Below are 21,292 nucleotides of genomic sequence, written 5' to 3'. Positions count from 1 at the left end.
CATTTCTGGTATTAGTAATTTCTATCTTCTCTTCATTTTACTTGGTTAGTCTGGCCACAGGTTTATCGATTTTATTGATCTTTTCAAAGAATCCACTTTTAGTTTTGTTGATTTTCTTTATTGATTTTCTGTTTTCAATTTCATTGATTTCTACTCTAATTTTTGTTATTTCTTTTCTTGTGCTTACTTTGGATTTAATTGGCTCTTTAGGTTCTTTACCTTTTTTTTTTTTTTTAAGCTCCATGTTGGGCATGGAGCCCAACATAGGATTTAAACTCATGACCCTGAGATTAAGAGTGAGATGCTTAACCAACTGAGCCACCCAGGTGCCCTAATTTACTCTTCTCTTTGAGTTTCCTAAGGTGGAAGCTTAGATGATCGGTTTCAGGTCTTCGTTCTTTTCTAATATATGCACTCAATGCTGTAAGTGTCCCTTTATGCACTGCTTTCACTACATCCTACAAATTTTGATAAGTTGTATTTTCATTTAGTTCAAAATATTTTAAAATTTCTCTGGAGACTTCTTTGACCCATGTGTTACTTAGAAGTATGTTTGTTCTCCAAATATTTTAGAATATCTTTATGTTATTGATTTCTAGTTTAATTTGGTTATGCTTTGAGAGCATGCTTTGTATAGTTGCTATTTTTTTTAATTTGTTAAGATGTGTTTATGGCCCAGAATGTGGTCTGTCTTGGTGAATATTCCGTGTGACCTGAGGGGAATGTGTTTTCTGTTGTCGTTGAGTGAAGTAGTTGGTAGATGTCAATTATGTCCAGTTGATTGGTGATGTTGAGTTCACCTTTGTCCTTACTGATTTTCTGCCTGCTGGACCTGTCCGTTTCTGGCAGACGGCCATTGAAGTGTCCAACTATAATAGTGGATTCATCTATTTCTCCTTGCAGTTCTGTCCATTTTAGTCTCACATATTTTGACACTGTTGTCAGGCACATACACACTAAGGATTATTATGTCTCCTTGAAAAATTGACTCCTTTAGCATTATGTAATACCTCTCTTTATCCCTGATCATTTTCCTTGCTCTGAAGTCCACTTTGTCTGACAGTAGTGTAGCTACTCTAGTTTTCTTCTGATTAGTGTTAGCATGGTATATGTTTTTCTATCTCTTGGATTTTTTTAAACTATTACATGAAATCTATCCCTGATGAAATTATTACTTTGGAAAATATAACTACTCTTGCAGTATAGTAAGCTATTTTCAGTCATTCATACTTTAGTATGAATTAGTATATAAGATCCTTTTAAAGGTAAAGATAATTTTACATGGAAGGAAATGGGGAAGCTGTAAGAGATTAAGGGTCTGTAACTGAGACAGGAAGATGGAAGCTCCATAGAGAGAAAGGAGAGGTAGTCAGATGTAAAAGGCAAATCTTGTGCTCTTTGAGATTTATGCACAAGGCTGATATAGCCTGAATGCTTTAGAGCTTTCCTTTCGAAGTGAGTTTGTTAGCAGTTCTGCACTGAGTGTAGACTTGGGTATGGAGGGGTAGTTAGGAATGCACAAGGGCTCCAAGGAATGACCTGGTGACACCTAGTGGCTCCTCATAGGTCTATCTTAGAACTTGCTGTGGTTTCTCTCACTAAGCTTGGGAAATTGAGGGAAAGACAAAACTGATTCCCAGGCTTATTCCCCACGGTTCCCTTTTGCTTCCTTCTTTTAGCCACATCCTCTTTTATCATCCTAAACCCTTTTTACTCAGACTGCATCAAGATAGCACCAGTATGTCTAGCTGTGCTCAGCTCCAAGAAGCAGGACGTTCTTTCAAAGCCCACTTCCTGTCAGCGTCTCAGGTTTGAGAGGATCTGTCCAGGCAGGACTGGCCTTCCAGCCAGGCTGAGCACGTGTTGTGTCCTGATGGTGTGATCTGAGGAGTGCCAGCAAGGTTGCCACATCCAAAAAATTTATTTTCTACGCATGCCTAAAATTCCACTCTTAATGATTCAGACCTGTTAACACCTGGTGCCTGGAAGGAAAAGACACAGAAAGAAGATACTGGCTGTTTCCTTCCAATTTTGCTTCATGAATACCCATGACTAGCATTATAAAGGGACTTTTTTTTAAGATTTTATTTTTAAGTAATCTCTATACCCAATGTGGGGCTCAAACTCACAATCTTGAGATCAAGAGTCCCATGCTCTACCAACTGAACCAGTCAGGTGCCCCTAAAGGGACCTCTGAGTATACAAATTGGAATGCCTTACAAATTGGCAGTAAATGCCAACAATATTCAGTACAAGGCCTCGAGGCTTTGGGGCAGGAGAGAGAATCAAAGAGGCTTTCAGTGACTATTTCTCAGGGAAAAGGGTAACAGCAATGAGCTGGGTTTGACCAAATTCAGACTAGATCATGCCATTTAATATATGGTCAATTAAATATCCTTGTTTGTATTCAGTATGCTCTATTACTTATATTCATGTAAAAGCAGACGAAATAAAGTTGCATGCTCGCATCCCGCTATCTACTTTGTCTTTATTGCACCATATTTATTGTTACAGTATGATTTGGTAGCTTGACTAAAGTTCTGCTGAGTATTCCCATGACCACTTACTCTAATCTTTCTTCTTCCCATCTGTCTCCCATTCTTTTCTACTCTTCTCCTGTCAACCAATTCATATATAGATACCCCACAGTGATCCACACACATTGTTACTTTATGAAAATGGCCGCCTGTGGACATTCATGAAGATCAAATGCAGACCCATTTTTGCCAAACTTGGCCCAGGCCATAGCTCTAACTCCTATTTCTGGAGCCTTCTAACCAGCCCCCTCAGGCTCTGCTACCTGCAATCCTCCCACGTGCATTTTGATAGCCCATCTAGGGAAGCTTGTCATTCAGCGGGGCAAAGTGGAAATATCCCTGGTCACAGTCAGGAGGTTTGGGTTTGGCCTCCTGTTCCACCATTTTCTACATATAAAGGATTCTCTGACATAAATAGAAATTAACTACTTCTACAAGAGAAAGAAGATCTTACCACGTGGAATGAAAAACGTGAAGAATATGCCAACGTTCAGAGCAGCATTATTCACAATAGCCCAAAGGTGGAAACAACCCAAGTATCTATCAACAGATGAATGGATAAACAAAATGTAGTATGTTTATACAATGGAATATTATCCAGCCATGGAAAAGGGATGGAATTCTGAGACATGCTGCAATATGAATGAACCTTGAAAATATTATGCTATGTGAAAGAAGCCAGACACAAAAGGACAAACATTGTATGATTCCATTTATATTAAATATCTAGAATATGCAAATTCCTAGAGACAGTAAGTAGATTAGATGTTAGTGGAGGTTGGATGAATGGGGGTGTGGGGAATTATTGTTTAATAGGTACAGCATTCCTGTTTAAGGTGATGAAAAATTATGGAAATAGTGGTGATGGTTGCACAATATTGAGAATGTAATTAATGGCACTAAATTTCTCACTTAAAAATGGTCAGTTTTTTTAAAAGATGTATTTATTCACTTTAGAGAGAGACAGAGAGAGAGTTGGGGGGGAAAGGAGGGCACAGAGTCTTAAGCAGACTCCATGCTGAGTGTGGAGCCTGAGGTGGGCTCGATCCCACGACCCTGGGATCATGACCTGAGCCAAAACCAAGAGTCAGACGTTTAACTGACTGCACCACCCAGGCATCCCTAAAAATGGTAAGTTTTATGTTATATATATTTTGCCACAATAAAAAGATAGTAAAAAAAAAAAAACCCTAGGAATTTAATAACAAAACTATAGATGTAACTTAAGATGCATGGCATGGGCATAGACTCACAGAGCTAGGAAAAGAGTAAAAACTTAGTGGAAACACAAACATGAAGGCCTAGAATCAAGAAAACACAACTTGTTTGGGAATGGCAACCTAGATAAAGGGAAGTTACCAGGAGCAGAGCAACAAGTAAAGCTGGAGGGATGAGTAGATGTCAGGTCAGGAAAAGCCTGTGTGCTGAGTGAGAGTGAACCTGACCCAGGAAAGGGTTCTTAAGTAGGAGGAACATACGTATGATGAGGCTTGCCTGTGAAACAGAGCACTCCTGCAAGTGTGGGGCATGGAGTGTACAAGAATAATAGTAAAGCAGAGTGATGAGCATGAACACTACCAGGTTAAGCTAGGCAAGAAATAGTAAGTGTGGCCCATGTGCACCACTCCTCTGCACCATATACAAGGCCCCCAAGATCCAGGTTCAGTTATCTTGGTTTTCTTACCTGCCTTCACATAAGCTTTACTCTGTTCTAACGGGGAGGAAGTCCACGTGGGATTTAACTCAGTTGACAAGAATGATCTGTGTGAGCCCTGGAAGCTCTAAGCTAAATGTCTCTCTTGCTGGCAAGGTTCTACCAGGAAAAGGCCCTAATAAGGGAAATACAAGAGGGGTGTTTCCCTGCAGTCTGAGAAAATTCTGATTGCCTCACCCGTGCCCTGAAGCTGCCTGTCCTACTTCTCCTACCCAGACTGGGTGAGCCTCTCTCAGCTCTGAAAGAATGTACTGCCTCCCTTCTGCCGCCTGCTAGGTTTGGTCTTCCTGCCCATTTCCCCTCCCCACTGCCCTGGGACATGTGTGTGGACCCTGCTTCTTACTGAGCCACCCTGCTGCCCATGGCTTGCCACTCACTAGCCCTGCTGTCCTGTTGGAGCCTCTGCTCCTAACCCACAAGGGGCTGCCCCTTCTGTCCACCTTTCACTGGGGTGCTCCCAGCTTGGCTCCGTGCCAGCAGCCTCCCAGCCTTGAGACTCTGTTAAACCACCTCCCCAGGTCTGGTGGTGTGCTGGAGTTTCGACTCTGGGTTCAGTGACCTCGTGTTGGTAGCTTGAGATCGGCCACGGCGGGAGTATCTGCACCACAGAAATCCGTAAACACCACAAATCAGAGCTTTTCTTTCTGGAGGTCCTTTTAATCGGTGCACCACTGACCTGGCTTCTGGTTCTTTCAGAATTTAAACAAACAAACAAACAAACAAACAAACAAACAAACTGATCCAGAAGTGTCAGACAGGGCTTCATTTATCTCAGAGATCTCCTGGGTCCTCATCACCTCAGAAGGCAGGAGGCAGGGCTCAGTGAAAATCTGGAGCTTCTCATCCCACCCATGTAGTAAGGTTAATTGGAAGAGACTGGCTCCGTTCAGAGACCACATTCCACCCTTGTGGGGCATCCTCCCCAAGCTGCAAGGGCTCTCATCAGCCTCTTGCACTAAAGCTGACTTCTTCAGCAGGAGGGCATTTGTGTGTGCCCTCTAGGGATGGGGGTCCTGCTTCCTGGAATTCTCAACCCATATTCTTTCTGCCCATGCTCCTGAGGTTCAAATGCGAGGGGTGCTGCCCTCCTCCCAGGCATTTGGACACATCTTCAAGCCCTTCCTGCAGCAGGCTGGACACATCAGATACATTATTTATGAAGCCTCTAGGCTATTTTATCTCATTAACATCCCTGGTTTCAACTAAAAAGGCCTGGATGGTGTTAAAGGACAGAAGGAAGAAAGTTGTCATCAGTTTGGTTTGACTGGGTTTAAGTTGTTCGGGTTTTGGTACATGTGAGATGGTATACATTCTACCATTGCTCTTGCCATTGGGTGGGTGCAATTTTCATGAGATTACCCTTGAATCCTGTGATGGGTTGAATTGTGTCTTCTCTCTGCTCCCCCAAATTAATAGATTAAAGTCCTAATCATCGGTACCTCAGATCATGACCTTATTTGGAAATACGGTTGTTGTGGACATAGTTAGAGAAGATGGAGTCATACCGGAGTAAGGTGGGCCCCTAATCCAATATGACTGTCCTTATGTAAGGGGACCGTTTGGAGACAGGCACACGTATAGGAAGAACATCATGTGAATGTGAAGATGGCCATCTACAAACCAGGAGAGGGGCCTGGAACAGATTTTTTTTTTCCCTCACAGCTTTCAGAAAGAACCAACCCTGCTGATACTTTGATCCTCGACTTCCAGCTTCCAGAACTGTGAGAAGATACATTTCTGTTTAAGCCACCCAGTCCGTGGTACTTTGTTAAGGCTGTCCTAGCAGAGTAATACACCTCCCCTACCCCCCGCCCCTCAAACTTATTTCCTTTTGTGTCCCACCAGGGTTTGCAGACAAGTAAAATTATCATAGTTCACACTACAGCCTGAGAATTTTTTCTTTTTAGATAACTTTTTTTTTATTACTTAGAGTGAGCTGAAACTGACGTATTGCAATGTCATCCAAAATTAGAACTAGTCCCAACACTTTGGCAGTGTTTAAAAAGTTATTTAATGAAAATAAAGGAATCTTAAGACATATTAAACTCTATAAACTATTTATATTCCTCCAAAGTTTCTTTATATTTGTGAACACATACATTTTCACAGGGTTGGAATCAATGGCCATGCGCTTCCTTTTGTTTTCTTTTCTTTTTTTAAGTAGGCTCCAGCGCCGCGCAGAGCCCCGAGGCAGGGCCTGAACTCAGGACCTGAGGAGCTGATCAAGACCCAAGCTGAGATGGAGAGTCAGGTGCTTAATCCACTGAACCACCCAGGTGCCCCAGCCATGTGCTTTCTTGTGTTCTATGTTTTTCATTTAACGTTATTTGTTAGAAACCATTCGACACAATGATACTATTCATATTATTTAAAGAGCTACATATTGTTTTTGTGCCTTTCACGTATTATTAGTCATTTGTTATTTTCTAATTTTTACTATGAATACTTTTGTATAAGTTCCCTTTTTTACTCTTTTGAACTATTTCCTTGAGGTGTATGCCCAGAAGAGAAAGCCCTGGATTCCAGTTTCCTAGTTCCTGTTACATTTTTTCCCATATTCTCTAGACAGATTGAGCCCATCTGTGGTTTTACCAGAAATAAAAATTAAGTGCAGATTTCTCCATAATCTTGACGTCATTTCGTCTTACAATTAAAAAAGTATTTTTCCGAGTTTAAAAAGCTTTCCTTAGTCTCCAAGTTCCTTTAGTTTTTACTTATGTCACTACTGGGGGGCGGGGGGGCCTCAGGGACTTTTAAAGCATCTGGGTTTATTCTGATACTTTACTGAGATAAGAGCGATATGCAACAGACGCCAGCTCGCTGGGGTGGCCCTGGGTGGTCGGCCTTCCCTCCGGGCTGCAACTCCCACCGCCGCTGCGAGCGCCCCCACCCCGAGCCCCGGTGCTCCCTTTGGAACGGCGCCCACCAGGGGTCAGCGTCCGCCCAGCCTTGGGCTCTGGCTTCCCACAATGCACCGGGCTCCGTAGTCCGCGCGCCGGGAGGTGACCGAGCGGCGGCCGCAGCTGCGGAGCCGGGTGGAGGGTTTGCGGGGCGCGGGCGTGGCGGGAGGGGGGCGTGGCGTCCTGGGGGCGGGGCGGGGGCGGGGCCAGAGGCCGCCGCCTCCACTGTCGGCGGCAGCTGTGCCCCTCCTGCGGGCAGCCGCCGGGGCTTAGGTCGCACCCTTCTCAGCCTCGGAGACCTGTCCACCTGGCGCTGTAGCAAGGTAGGGGGGCTTCTCAGGACCATCCTTTTTTGGGGGGTGGGTGGGTGTAGAGTCTTTTCTTGTTCAAACTGGAGAAGACTTCAGCTGCCAAAATTTCGGCATGGAGCAATCAGGTTGGCTCAGAGAGGTCTGTTTTAAAACTCTTTTGTTTGCATCCCTTTCTTGGTTCCCTCCAGTCTACTGGGCTATGGGAAGCCTGATTTGGGGAGTTTGTGCCTGGGTAATTTCAAGCTCTTGGTTCATCCGTTTTGCCTTGTGTGTGGATGCAAACTCCGGGGTGGGGTTAGAATGTGGGAGAACTTGTGTGGGTGTGGGCTGGGTTTCTTCGGATGTGTGCATGTGTGAGAACTCAGGAAAATTTAGATGTCTGTCGGGGTCTGTTTCACTAGCGGGTGGGGATCCTGAGCCCCCGCGGTTTCAGGTACTCGGCGAGCGGTGTCTGTCACGTGCGCCGCCTGCGCCACCCTATCCGGAGGTGGCTATCCTGTGATAGTGGGTGTCCTCGAGTTCTAATGGACCCAAACACACCGCACCCCAGGACTACTGCCCAGGACACTGCTTCCTGGCAGTCCCTGCTGCCACAGCCAGAGCCCCCTCACATCACAGCTGACCCTAGTTTGGAGATCCTACAATTTGAGCTTTCCAAAAAATAAAGTTTGGCAGATTGAATGCACTGGAATAGGGGGGCACCTGCGATAACTTAAGCTTGTTGGTGTCTGTCCTCCTCAGCCTGTTTCTGGGTCACACCGCAAGGCTCCATTCATTCAGCCTCACTTCCTGGTAATAATACTCCCCCTGGTAATAATGCCAACCCCAAATAATCCCAACCTGAAAACTCCAGGCTGCGGTTCTAAAAATGAAGTCCTTTTGCCTGCATCTAAAGGCTCAGAAAAGCTCTTTAGTCCTCTGATCCCTATCCCCAATGTAAAATAAATTATATTTTTAAAGGTATATATATATATTTTAAAAACCCTCACCCTATGTTATATCCATTCCAATAATTATCAATTGATTGATTTTACTTGTGAAATCCAAGCAGTTTCATTTATTGTTTAATAATAAAGATTTAGAAAACTGAAAGATATATTCTTCAGATGAACACGATCCTAATTAGCAAATCAGCTTATCATAAAAAGCAGAAGCTGGGAAATCAGACAAGCTTGATTCTAAAACATTTCTGCCTCTAAGAAGAGAACGTTGGATGATTAAATTTTCTTTATCGTTCCTTCCAAATGTAAAATGCTACGAATGCACACAGATTCCTTTTTTGCTAGATGCACCTCTTGACTGGAGATAACAATCAAAAATAAGAAAAGTCTTTCAAACTGTTATCACCTTTTAAAAAAAGATTTATTTATTTTAGAGAGAGAGCATGCACAGGGGGCCGGGGCAGACGGAGAGGGAGAGAGAGAATCTCAAGCAGAGTCTGCACTGAGCTCAGAGCCACCAGGGGTCTAGATCTCACCACCCTGAGATCAGGGCCTGAGCCAAAATCAAGAGTCAGACTCTTAACTGACTGCACCACTCAGGCACCCCTCAAACTGTTATCACCTTACCTATGTCCAAGGAAAGAGGGTAGGTCTAGAAATTGTTAGGATTCTAAATTTTTGTTAAGCAGAAATTCTTAATGGTCCTTAACCCTGTCTCTGGGTACTTTGCTCCAAAGTGTTAGTTCTCTATCAAAATGTGAAATTATGAATTTCTCATTATGTATAAAATTCTTTTTGGAAAAGATTTGTATTCTCCACATTTAACATTAATATTTATTTTTTAAATATTTTATTTAGTTTATTTGAGAAAGAGGGACAGTGAGCAAGAGAGAGAGAGAGAGAGAAGGAGCCAGGGAAGGGCAGAGGGAGAGGGAGAGGGAGAAGCAGACTCCCCACTGAGCAGGGAGCCTGACATGGGGCTCGATCTTGAGAATCCAGGATCATGAGACTCTGGGATCATATCCTAAGCTGAAGGCAGACGCTTAATCGACTGAGCCACCCAGGCACCCCAACATTAATATTTATTTTAAAGCATTGTGTATTTATGAGTAAATACATACAAATCTTTAAAAAACTAAAAAGAAAAAAATTGTCTTAGTATACATCAGTGCTTCCCATCACGAGGTCCTCAGTTAGCGTCAATAAACCCAAAGATAAAACCAAAATCTAGTTAAGTCATTAATAGTCACCAACACCCATAAGAACTAGAGGGCACTGTGTGAAGCTTAAAAGGAGCAGTTTAAGGAGATGTTAAAGATAACTTTGCACAGTAGATTATAAGCATCAGTGAGCCCGTAGCCTCAAGAGAGTCATATGGAAAGACATTGACACCCACGAAAAGAAACTTAAATACAAATTCATGGACTCACTAAAAATAAGCAGATCAAATGTTTCCCACATCAACTGTAAATCTATGCATTTTAGGTTAACTTAAACAGTTAGCCCATTGCTTTTACAATCTTCCAATGTCCTTATGACTTCAAAAACAGCATAGCCGACATAGTTCTTTCTTCTGAAGGAGGTAAATTGAAAAATTGACCCCTAGCCACAGGCTGGAGTTTACAGGAGTTAGCACAAATGAGCAACTCATAATTTACTCCTTTCTTGAGCATTTATCAAGCACCTACTAAATGCAAGACTGGACTCACTGCTTTAGTCCACTCTTAGTGAAAAATAGCTGTAGGTAGGATCTCTTATTGGGGGCTGTGTCTTCAGGACCATATAATTAGGGGCCAGGATATTTCTCACTCACTAAGGAAGCAAAAGCATCTTTCAGAAGAACTGTGAAGACCAGAGGACCTCAATTTAAAGACACACCATTTATTTTGGAAGGAGACGGGATAGAGGCAGTACCTCTAAATATTTCCCCTTTGGTTTCTAGCCCTTGTGATGCCAGTTAACAACAACAACAACAACAAACCCTCTTCATTATATAGCATGATACTAGAATTATTCTAATAATAGAGTCATGTAATATGACTTTGTAATAATCCCAACTTTGTAATAATAAAAACACCACCCTATTTATTCGTATTCATATATTTATTCAATAAACATCCTAACACTGTGCTAACACTGGAAATTCAAACAATCATCTAACTGCTGGCTTTAAGAAGCTGATTTAGTTGGGGAAATCAACCCACAGATAATTATAAGACAGTGTGTGCTTGGTATGGTGATATCTGCTCTCGCTGCTGTGGGCTCCTCTTCTGGTCTGGTGGGGTCAGAAAAGGCCTTCTGGAAAAGTCAGTGCCTGAAATTCATATTAAAAGATGACTTTTAGCCAGGAATGGGGGAGGGGTTCTCCAGGGAGAGGGGACAAGTATGAATAAAATCTTGGCGGTAAAGTGGCAAGATAGGAGGCCCGGAAAGATTAGAAATAAGACTGAAGAGAGAGGTAGGGGTCAGATCAGAGAAGGCATGTAAGGGTGAGGGGAGCCACTGAAATCTTTAGTGGGAGAACGACGGGATCGTATGTGCTTTAGACAGTCCCTCCGAAACCTGAGTGAAGGCTAGACCTAGAAGGCCAGGAGGCAGGTGGAGTAATAGTGATTAGAAAAGCAATGATAAGGGGCCTGGGTGGCTCAGTTGGTTAAGCGTCTGTCTTTGGCTCAGGTCATGATCCCAGGGTCCTGGGATTGAGCCCCGAGTCGGGCTCCCTGCTCAGCGGGGAGTCTGCTTCTCCCTCTGCCTCTTCCCTCTGCTCATGCTCTCTCTCTCGCTCAAATAAATAAATAAATCTTTAAAAAAAATAGAAAAGCAATGATGAGGGCTTAGCATCTGTAGAATGGCTTTCTCATATATTATTTTGTTTGGGTTTTAGAACCACCCTTTGCAATCAGTAGGTTAAGATTCATATCTTCATTTTCTAAGTGCTTACCTCAGTGCTTTGTGCAACATCATCCTTCACCCTTGTAAAAACTCTGCAAATTAAGCGTTATTAGGTCACTTTACAGAAGCTGATACTGAGACCAGGTCCAGTGTCTAGTGAGGGATTCATTCTGAACAGCAAGTGGGTCCTGCTCCTCTCAAGAATGAGGCAAGACAACCCTTCTCGGCAAATCTATACCCTAGAAACAGCTCTCAGGAGTCAGCATGGCGATGAGCCTATTGCAATGCCCACCTTCTTATGTGGCTCTGTCTCTGCATTTAAAAGTCCCATTGAACAAAACAGTGTGGCAGTTCCTCAAAATAGTAAACAGAATTACCATGTGATCCAGCAATTCCAGTTCTCAGTGTTTAGCCAAAAGAAGTGAAAGCAGGGTCTCCAACAGATGTTTGTATGCCTGTGTTGATAGCAGCATTATTCACAATAGTCAAAAGGTGGAACGACTCAAGTATCCACCAGTAGGCGAATGGATAAATACGATGTGGTCTGTCCATACAATGAGATATCATTCAGCCTTAAGAAGGAAGGAAATTCTGACATGTGCTTCAATATGGTGAGCCTTGAGGCCACCATGCTAAGTGAAGCAAGCCAGTCACAAAAGAACAAATATTGTATGCTTCTATGTATGGTAGAGTCAGAAAGGAGGCTGGTGGTTGCCAGGCACGGGGGAGGAGGAGAATGGGAAACTGCTGTTTAATGCGTAGAGTTTTTGTTTGGGAAGATGAAAAGAGTTCTGTGGATGAGCGGTGGTGACAGTGGCCTGGTAGTGTGAACGTGCTTAATGATGCTGAACTATACACTGAAAAATGGCTGAAGTGATCAATTGTATTTTACCACACACACACACACACACACACACACACACACACACACACAAGTCCTATTGAGCATCACATTATGGTCAGATGACCAAAGTCCAGAAACTTAATAAATTTGTGATAAGAAGACTAGGAAGTGCGAGTCAAAAAGTAAAGCAGACATCTCGGAAAACCCAGCCCGAGAAAAGAATGCTGGCTGGATTCCCGGAGGACAGATCACAGAAGTGTAAAGTTAGAAGGTTCCAGAAGCACCCACCGTTTAGTTCAACCTCCACCTTTCACAGATGAGCACAGGGAGGCCCAGAGTCACCGAGTGGCTTGCCCAGGGTCACAGAGCCAGTTCAGGCAAAGGGAGAAGTCAAAGCAAAAAGCTGGCCTCTGCCAGACAGTCGTGCCTGCTATTGACAAGGAACCTCTTTGAACTGACAGAGGTTTGCTCTGGCTTTCTTTTTCTTTTCTTTCTTTCTTTTTTTTTTTTTAAGATTTATTTATTTATTTGAGAGAGAGAGACAGAGTAAGGGAGGGGGCAGAGGGAAAGGGATAGAAAGAATGTCAAGCAGACTCCCCGCGGAGTGCAGAGACCAACGTGGGACTCCATCTCACAACCCTGAGATCATGACCTGAGCTAAAATCAAAAGTTGGTCTCTTAACCTACTGAGCCACCCAGGTCCCCCCCCCACCTTTTTTTTTCATCTGGCTTTCTTTTTAAGCAGAGAGAGAAACCAAGCTTTCCGTCTTGATCGGTCTTGCTGCAGTCAATTCATAGGATTACAATTACTGAAGAAATTTGGGTGCTTAGAATTGGTGTTGGGTTGCTGGCTTTGTCTAGGTAGCAAGGTGGGAAAGTGCTGATGGGTTAGAGTTTATTCATTCATTCATTCTCAAATATTTGAGGGCCTATGTCATTCCAGATATCCTCTCCAGTTTCCAGTCTTTTTTCATCAAGTAACAGCTATCTGGCAGCTTTATTCTAGATGCTGCCCTGACAGTCACCCTTAGACATAAACTCTAAGTTACATTAACCTTCACTGACTTACAGAAAGGTCAGTAAGGGAACAGATATAATTGGAGGGGAAGTGACATGAGGGGAAGTAGGAGGGTGGCAGATGCCCAAGAGAGTTGTGATTCCAGCGAGGAAGCCACACAGAGCTAAAGGATTCTCACTGGGACGTGTGTCTAGGGGCTGAGGATGCAGCAGGATGGGAGTCCTGCTCATGTAACTTGCCCCTGGCACAGACGAGTGTGGGGACTGCCTAACGTTCTTAGTGCCTGCATGGAGGACCAGTGATACCCACAGTGGGAACTCCAGAAGATAAACAAAAAGAATGATACACGGAGACAAGCAGAGGTAGAAAGAGAGAGATGGGGCAGACAGTGCAACCCGGAAAAGCCCTATGGTCATGGTATGACACCCCTATCAGGTGGCCCGTAAGGATAAAGCCATGTTGGCTCTTCACAACTATATGCATAAAGGTGAACAGAGCTTTGTTTCTTTTAAATCCAATATTTAGACCTGCCAGCTTTCAAGAGACCTTAGGTATAGGATATGAGGTAAAACAGAACTTAAAAAAAAAAGGAACAGGGGGCACCTGGGTGGCTCTGTCGGTCAAGTGTCTGCCTTTGGCTCAGGTCATGATTCTGGGGTCCTGGGATCGAGCCCCGAGTCAGGCTCCCTGCTTCTCCCTCTCCTCCCTGCTCGCGCTCTCTCTTGCTATCTCTGTCTCTCTGTCTCTCAAATAAATAAATAAAATCTTAAAAAAAATAAGGCACTAGGGTAGTTTAGTAAAACAAGCACTAGATTTGAAACCACTTAAGAAGGAAGGGCACAGGGCCTGGCATAGAGGAGACACAGGGTATATTCTAAACAGATTTAAGATTGTAAAACATAAAAGTGGCCATAGCAGTGAAGCAGAAATAGATTCTACTAGGCACCTGGGATGAGATGCTTTGGTATGGAATTTGGCTTTATGTTTCTTGGAAGCCATGATATAAAAGGAAACAGGTTGGGTTACATCATATTCTTATTCTGGCAAGATAAAATATACAGATTCAACTATAGAGAAGACTTCTTTTTTTTCTGGAACTAAATTAAAGGAAGGATTTATCACATGAGCTCCCTTGAATATAATTTTGAAGCTGTGGACGGTATCTTCAATACCAGTTTATGGTCAACTCTGAAAACGTCATGCAGATGAGTGGTTTTTATGCAACAACCCTTTTAGCTTTGCATAGACACTATCTGGAGTTATCCCTGAAAGTGTAAAGTATTTTTCTGTTAGAACGCTGTTGCAGTAGGATCCCAGGGGAGTCACTTTCAGGAAGTTACCTAAGGATGAGTCATCAGAAGAACCTGGGGAAGTGGGCAGAATTGGACACCTGAGCAGGAAAAGGCTTAACCGTCCATTGAGCTTAGTCATCTTTACTGTCAGAGAGAAGAGTATCCCTTGGCAGGGAACAAGAGCTAAGTGGTCCAACAGGCATTTAAGCTTTGAAGCAAGAATAGAGTAAGCGCTGTGCTAGTCTTGACGCAAGATGGCCGGCTCCAGGGTTGATAAGCCCTGCTGCTCATGGGTGGACTGGCAATTAACAAGCAGCCAGTGAATTTACTTCACAGACACTAAACAGAAGGTTGTGAGGTGGTGGAAAGGCCATGGACTTTGAAGTCTGATAAATCAGGTTCAAATCCTAGCTCTGCTACTTACTAGCTATGTGATTTCACAAATTACTTAATTTTTCTGATCCTCCATTGGATTTTAGTATCATCCTTTTATGAGTCATTTTACCGATCAGAGATAAGATGTATAAACCAAAAGAATAATAGTAGCTAACAATTATTGATGCTTACCTCAGATGAAGCATCATGTTAAATGCTTTACGTGCATTATTTTGTTTATTCTTCAAAGCAGTTCTCTGTGGTACATACCACCTGGCACCTAGGTACATATTAGTATTATTAGTATCAGTTATAATAATAGACTGGATAACAGTGAAAGGGGCCATTTTTGCCCTGGGAATTAGTGCCTGGAATAGGGGTCGGCAAACTTTCCTCCACAGGCCAAGTCAAGCCCATATCTGTTTTTGTACAGCTGGTGAGCTAAGAATGGTTTTTACATACTTAAATGGTTAAAAAAAACCCAGAAGAATAATATTTTTGACATATGAAAATGATATAAAATACAAATTTCAGTGTCCATAAATAAAGTTTTATTGGAACACAGCCACGTCCTTTTGTTTACATATTATCTATTCATGATACAACAGCAGAGTTGAGTAGTTGTGACAGAAATACATATGGCCCAGGGGCGCCTGGGTGGCTCAGTGGGTTAAGTGTCTGCCTTCGGCTCAGGTCATGATCCCAGGGTCCTGGGATCGAGCCCTGCATCGGGCTCCCTGCTCAGCGGGGAGTCTACTTCTCCCTCTCCCACTCCCCTTGCTTATGTTCCCTCTTTCGATGTCTCTCTCTGTCAAATAAATAAATAAAATCTTAAAAAGAAAAATTACATATGGCCCACAGTGCCTAAAATATTTACTAGGTAGCCTTTTACAGAAAGTGTTTGCTGATCCCACATCTAAAAAACAAGACCTCCAGGTGCCAAGGCAGCTAAGGTTAGAAACTCACTCAATCTCAGTGTAAGCAAGACTGCCCAGGAGTGAATAGTAAGAGATGGGATCTAGAAGGAGCAAAACTTCCATTGGCCTCATGTTTGGGCTAGTGGACAAAACGTACAATAGGCTGTTCCAGTGCCAACATAGATGGGTTGAGGAGAGAAAGCTTGGGATGGACCATCTATCTATGGGGAATATGAGCAAAGCTGGTCTGGGGCTGCAATCTTCGACCTGTGAGCTGTTCATTTTTATGCTTTTGTATGTTTGCTTTATGTTTTTGTATTTGTTTGCTTTTCCCTTTGTGTTTCAGCAAAACCTCTCTTTTAAAAATTTGAATCTTATCCAATTTAAGCCAATGGAAAAAAATACTGATTCACACCTGGGCTAGGATAAAGTCCAAACTCTTAACTACTCTTAAGCCCTATAGTGTCTGGTCTGGTCCCTTCTCACTTGTTAGACTCATTTTCTGTCTTCTCCCTACACTCTGTGCTCCATTCATGCTGTGTAACTACAGCCCCCAGAAGTAAGCCTGTTCTACATGCCATGCTTTTTTATACTCTGCTGTTCTGCTTTCCAGGCTTCCTCACTTTCCCTTCCTGGAGAAATTCTCATCCTTCAACACTCTGCTAAAATGTCACCTCCTCCGGGAGGCCTTCCTGACTCTGTCCATGCCGGAAGAGATGATCACTCTCACCTTTTTGCCCCTCTACCTCCTATCACAGCACCTGTCCCTCTATAGTTACTTAGTCTACGAATCTTTCAAAGTTAGGGAAGATGTAATCGCTTACTTCTGGGACACGGTAACCTCAGTGTGTGAAGGCTGAGAAAGAGAATCAGAGTACTCTAAAGGAGGAATGAACCTTCCAGCTCAAGAACCAGGAAAGATAGGTAAGAAATGGGGCAGATAAATGAAAATCTAGGCAAGGAGGGCCTAGGATGGCAAAGTTCCTGGTTGGGTTTCTGTTTTTTATTGTTGTTGTTTGTTTTTTCCTTTGTGAAGAATATTGAATAATTCTGTTTAGGAGATACCCTCAACCCTAAAAGACAAAAAACACTATTCAGAGTATTGTTATCATAGCCTCCTGAAGATAGATATCACAAGACTGCATTGTAATTCAAAGAAGACATTTCAGGAAGGACTGAGATAATTTGGTCCCCACATCATATGATGATGATGATAAAATGGGGTATATGGATAGAACTTGAACACATAAGACAGCTAATTGGCTGGGAGAGGCCATCTTTCGACGCAGATGTCTCATGTGAGCTCTTATCACTCTCATCTGAAACTTAAGAGTCTTGACACTGCAAAGGGACCTTATCAGTAGCCTCTTGGTATTTGGCATTTGGTCAACCCAAGGGTTGTGTCTATTCTTAAGAGAACCATTGCTGGTAACGTGGATCTCCTCATTGGGCTGTCACTAAGATTTAAAAACCTTTATTTTACAAGCACAGTTTGAGTTTGATTTGTTTTGTAAACCCAGATTCCTTATCCTATTCCAGCCTGTTGAATCTTATTGGCCACTTTGGGCTCTGTCACACCATTTTGTGAGAACTTCCTGTGGTTTATCTCCATCATGTTGGCAGTTTCTGGTGCAGAAAGGCTGAGTGTCATCAGCAAACCTAATAGTTCCTCTTTTAGATTAGTAATGAAGAATATTCCAGTACTAACATTTTTTTTTTTTAATTTATAAGAGACTTTTTTATAAAGGTGTTTTTCATAAATCAGTTGTCTCATTGTAAGCAAACATTTAGTTTCAGATTCCATTCTTTCTTCGACTACCAGATTTGTGTAAAACGAGGGAATGGTCTCTCTCATCAAGTGGGCTCTTGTAGCTTTCAGTCAGCTCTTTTTTTATTATCCTAGTCTCTCTCCTGTTCCCCACAGCAAGTTTCCAAACAGATCCATTCTCCTTAAACCTCCCACCCCCCAGGTTTCTGCAAAGGACCATGCCCACTACTTTTGGAGAAGATAGAGGCTGGCCAACAGTAACTCCTTGGGTTCTTGCTGCCATGTGAACTCATCTGGTTAATTCTGCATGCATCCTGTGCTCTTTCTATTCAGTCCCAACTCAAGAGGTACCCTTCCCTTGAATTAGGGCCAACCTTTAAGTCTGTGCCGGGCTGGTTCTCTGAACCTTCTCCCCCCTCCTTCTCAGGGACCTCTCTCAGTGATTGCTGAGTCCTTCTCATTAGCCTTTATATATGCTTCTATCCCATCCATTTGAAAACCTATCCCTCAGGCAGCCCTCCTCTTCACAACTCAGCTTCTTAATTTAGAGCTGTTTCTATTCTACTTCCTCATCTCAGCATCTCAGCTCCCTTTTAGTCTGGCTTGTATTCCCATCACTCCACTGATACTGTCCTCACAAAGGCCACCAACTACTGCCTTGTTGCTAACCCCAATGCTTTTGTCTTATCTCTCAAAAGCATTTGACTTTACTGACCACATGCTTCTTTTCCAAGAATTATCTTCATCTGGCACTATACTTTCCTGGGTTCCTTTTTCCTCTTGCTTTCTTCTTGGGCTCATCGTCCTGTGTTATCTCTTCAATGATAGTTCTACCCTGGGCTCTGTACTCCCACTGTCCCGACTCTTCCCAAGGCTTTTTTGATTACAAGTAATAGGACCCCAACTCAAACTTAACTAAACAATCTACCAACCAAACCACCATCACCACCACCAAAAACCACAGCGAAGCAAATACACTGATTCATGTGCCCATAAAGTCCAGTGGTAGAGCTGGGATAGCTGGTCCAGAGATGTAAAATAAGGACATCACAGCCTCACTCTCTCTCTCTCTTAGCTTTGTTTTCGTCTCTGTTGGCTCCATGCTCTTTCCAAATGATGGCAAACTGCCTGTCAGCAACTCCCGGCTTATATCCAATTCTCTTAAAAAACAATGGAAAAACTTCTACCCAATTTCTTAATTTGGAATTCTAGGAATCATTTTTTGACTCCTCTTCCCCTACTGGTTAATCACCATGTCCCATCCCAACTTCTAAATCTCTCTTCCTCCCTGCTGCCAGTATTTTAGTTCAGATCACCACTTTTTGTCTAGATTCCTGCAACAGCCTCCCAGTGATTTTCTCGATCTTTTCTTTACATCACAGCCAGGGTCATCTTTTTTTTTTCTTTTAAGATTGTATTTATTTGTTTGTTCCTTTGTTTGTTTACTTATTTATTTATAGAGAGGATGAGCCAGGGGAGGGACAGAAGAAGAGGGAGAGAGAATCTCAAAAAGGCTCCGTGCTGAGCACAGAGCCTGACGCGGGTCTCTATCTCACTCCCCTGAGGTCATGACCTGAGCCAAAATCAAGAGTTGGATGCCTAATCCACTGAGCCACCCAGGTGCCCCAGCCAGGATAATCTTTTTTTTTAAGATTTTTATTTATTTATTTGAGAGAGAGAGAGAGAGAGAGAGGAAGAGCACAGGCAGGGGGAATGGCAGGCAGAGGGAGAAGCAGACTCCCCACTGAGCAAGGAGCCTGATGCGGGGCTCCATCCCGGGACCCTGGGACCATGACCTTAACCGACTGAGCCACCCAGGGTAATCTTTTGAAAATGTTAATTTGATCCTATCACTTGCCCATACAAACTTTGATGACCCCCTGCATTGGTAGGAAGTTAAAGGCGAAACTCCCTTTTAGGTTCTGTAAGCACTTGGGTGATAGGGATCCTACTTACTCCACTTTTTTTTTTTTTAAAGATTTTATTTATTTATTTGACAGAGAGAGACACAGTGAGAGAGGGAACACAAGCAGGGGGGGTGGGAGAGGGAGAAGCAGGCTTCCTGCAGAGCAGGGAGCCCGATGCGGGGCTCAATCCCAGGACCCTGGGATCATGACCTGAGCTGAAGGCAGATGCTTAATGACTGAGCCACCCAGGCGCCCCTTACTCCACTTTTCACCTCATCCCTGTTCCAGGCAGTTCGGCCATAGATGCCAGATTAGCCACCTGTCTCTAGCTACGCTCCCCTTCACGTACTGCTCCCTCCACCTGGACCATTTCCCTCTTGAGCGCCCTCCTCCTGAACCTCTACTTATCCTTTCAGGTCTCACATTAGGTTTAACTGTACTGAGAAGAGCCTTCTATACTGTATGATGTACATATTTCTTCCTGTTAGAACATTCTAGTTCTCCCGTTTTAGCAATGATCATACTCTATTGTAATTGTTAAATCATCCGTATCCCTCAGCAGACCATGAAGTCCACGAAGGCAGGTATTTCCCTTGTTTTGTGAAATATCCCCAGTGTCAGAGTAAGACACCCAATAAATATTTGTTTGAATTGTGAGATTAAATGGGGTATTTATTATTGTGCTAGGGGATTTTCCAGTTTTCTTCTAGATTTTAGAATCTGGATTGATTCAATAAACTACTGGAAAATCTAGAATACAATGTCTACTCCTTTTTTTAAAAAAATTTTATTGAGAGGGAGAGAGAGAAAGTGCGAGCACAGAGGGAGAGTGAGAGGGAGAAGCAGACTCCCCGCTGAGCAGAGAGCCTGAGGTGGGGCTCTATCCCAGGACCCTGAGATCATGACCTGAGCTGAAGGCTTAACAGACTGAGCCACCCAGGTGCCCCTGTCTACTGCCTTTTAAAAAAAATATGCTTATTGATCCTCCTTAAAGAATAGTAGAGTTTTAGAAGTGAAGAGAAACCTAGTCATCATCTAGCACTATTTCACTTCATTTGGTAGTTGAGGAAGAGGGAACTCAGAGGGTCTGTAACTTGTACAAGCCACAGACCTAACTGGACTTGAACTCAGTCTAGAGTGGCTTCTCCTTCCATGATATCATGATATCAGCACTATTAACAGACTAGTGTAGTATGATTTTTATATTAATTCAAAGAACTCTTATTGCCTCTAGCCTCACATGTTCTACTTTTTAAAATGTACTTACTGGTCTTGTACGTCTCAATAGATTCCAACAGTTTCTCAGGATGAAAAACCACTCCCTGGTCTGTAGAGGCCCACGTGTCTTCTGGAGTCCTGCTCCCAGGTAGGGTTGATATGTATGTCACTGGCTCTCTAACGCACTGCCCAAAGCACTAGAAGTCACACATCGGATTCAGTGGCTTCACTGTTTTGTCTCAGAAGGGTAATTACTAAGTAGATGCCATCTGGATTTGATCTGAGGAACACTCATGTTGTGTAAAGGAAGTAACAGACTTCTGTTTAACTCGTATGAACTCTGTTCTCCATTGCCTCTCTGAGGCTGACTGACTGATGTCCATTATGAAACAGGAGCTTGAAAAGAGAATTGCTTCTCTAAAAACCAAGTTGAGGTGTGGAAAAGACTGGATGAGAGTAACTTACTAAGAATAATTATAATGGAACTTGGATATGGGTGAGAAGACAAATATGGGGGAGAATTGTTAAGTAAAATTTTTTTTAATTTAAAAATTTATTAACAACTTTTTAAAAACTTTAAGGAAACCAAAAATGGGCCCACTTAACCAAAGCATTATGACACTCTAGTTAATGGACCTATTCCAAAAGAAAATCCTTG

The 21,292-nt window shown here is 43.0% G+C and overlaps 1 long non-coding RNA gene across 1 annotated transcript; it reads right to left on the bottom strand.

The window, feature by feature from the left end:
- Window positions 1–10,487: 10,487 nt before the first annotated feature.
- Window positions 10,488–20,895, bottom strand: LOC144381401 (uncharacterized). Its single transcript, XR_013446585.1, has 3 exons — window positions 20,684–20,895; window positions 15,017–15,104; window positions 10,488–10,717 (listed from the first exon to the last, which is right to left on the bottom strand). It is a non-coding gene; the product is annotated as an uncharacterized LOC144381401 (long non-coding RNA).
- Window positions 20,896–21,292: the final 397 nt, after the last annotated feature.

This window comes from Halichoerus grypus, chromosome 3 (genome assembly GCF_964656455.1).
Source record: "Halichoerus grypus chromosome 3, mHalGry1.hap1.1, whole genome shotgun sequence".
Lineage (NCBI taxonomy): Eukaryota > Metazoa > Chordata > Mammalia > Carnivora > Phocidae > Halichoerus > Halichoerus grypus.
Note: the sequence above shows the minus strand (reverse complement) of the source record. Positions and strands in the feature narration are given on the sequence as shown.